At 40.2% G+C, this 1,557-nt stretch overlaps 1 protein-coding gene across 5 annotated transcripts in view; it reads right to left on the bottom strand.

The window, feature by feature from the left end:
• The window catches only part of Akap6 (A-kinase anchoring protein 6), a 432,548-nt gene that overhangs the window by 97,032 nt on the left and 333,959 nt on the right, over positions 1-1,557 (bottom strand). The gene's annotated exons all lie outside the window — the stretch shown is intronic.

The following is a 1,557-nucleotide window of genomic DNA, read 5'->3' as shown; positions in this document are numbered from 1 at the left end:
GAGGGGTATGGGAATCTTTCGGGATAGCATTTGAAATGTAAATAAAAAAAATAATAATAATAAAAAATAAAAAAATAAAAAAAAAAGAAAAAAAAAAAAAAAAGAAAGAGTCAATGCTAAGCTGCTCACTCAGGTCATGCTGAAGCCCAGAAACAGAAAGCTTTATGGCTTAGCATGCAAGGCTGGATTATTGCTCTTTAGACTCAGCCCAAAAGTCTGAGGAAAATGGTGGGCCCTGGGAGTTAAATGCAAACAAGGTCAAGAATGCCATTCAAAGTGACTTTGAAGTAGCCAAAATACACCGAAGTAAGCCACCCTGTGTTCCTTGATGGTTCTCATTTCCATGTTGCTTGTCCTCCAAAAATCATATATTTTAAATAGTGTGAGGTAGAGGCTAAAAGGTCAGATGGAAGAGTTCTCAGTGATAGCCATGCCTGTCACTCAGGAGAACGACAGCTCTGAGTTTAAAGATGCTCTGAGTTACAGTAGACATTTCTTGGCATAAACTAAGACTCCAAGACGCAAATCTTGGTCAAAATAACTGGTAAATGCTTTGATGCACACACCAAATCCCCACTACTAGAGAGGAATCTACCATAAGTGACCAAGGAAGTTTATTAAAATTGTTATATTGGAGAGACAGAGGGAGACAGAGACACACAGAGAGAGACAGAGACTGAGACCGAGGCAGACAGACAGAGAGACAGAGACAGAGACAAAGAGAGGGGCAGGGACACATGTACAAGCAGTTATATGTATAAGTCTCAAACACAAGAGGCAGAGTAATAAAATAAAATAAAGGGGAAATGTTAAAGGTTCAGAGAAGAAAATAAGAAGGCCAGTTAGAGGGAGGGAAAGTCACAAGTGGGAAAGGGAGGGTATAGCTGGAGAGGTCTTCCATGAATAAAGTCCCAGAAACAGTCACACAGCAGAAGAGAGAGAGTGCGATGGCCGAGAAAGGCTGAGCACTGGCTGAGCGGAGACAAGAAGTCTAAGAAAGGGAAGTGTGCGATGCGGACATTTCAAGCAGGATGTTGCCACAACAATGGCTGAGTTCTAAAGAAGCGATGGGGACTAAAGCTGAGGCGTGGAGGACTGTCTCTGTGCATCACTGAGAGTTAACACATCTTGCTGAGTGCCATCTGCCCCAGGACCGTCTTCCTGCCTTCGTCCTATGTGTGATGCCGTGCTGTAGAACCTAAGGGAAGTCATTTCATTTTTTCATGGCTTCACCACCAGCAAAACAAAGATGACAGGCTGGCCCTTTTTAGCCACTTACATTTGAAGATGCAATCAGACCACGTTTGTAAGAATTCCACAATCTGTATAAACTCTGCATCATTCAAAGAATTTCTTCAATTTTTAACATCATGAATTTTCTAATAAGGTTTTTTTTTTTTTTTTTTTTTTTTTTTTTTTTTTTTTTTGTGTTGGTGTGGTATGTATTCAGAAGCAAGACTGTAAATTCCTCTCCCCCTTTCTATCTGAGAAATAATATAATTCTTCTCTGGCCTCATTAGACAATAAAATAAGACACATCAAAGAAGAATCATTGAG

Source organism: Mus pahari, chromosome 7 (assembly GCF_900095145.1).
Source record: "Mus pahari chromosome 7, PAHARI_EIJ_v1.1, whole genome shotgun sequence".
Classification (NCBI taxonomy): domain Eukaryota; kingdom Metazoa; phylum Chordata; class Mammalia; order Rodentia; family Muridae; genus Mus; species Mus pahari.
This window is presented reverse-complemented; position numbering and strand designations above follow the sequence as displayed.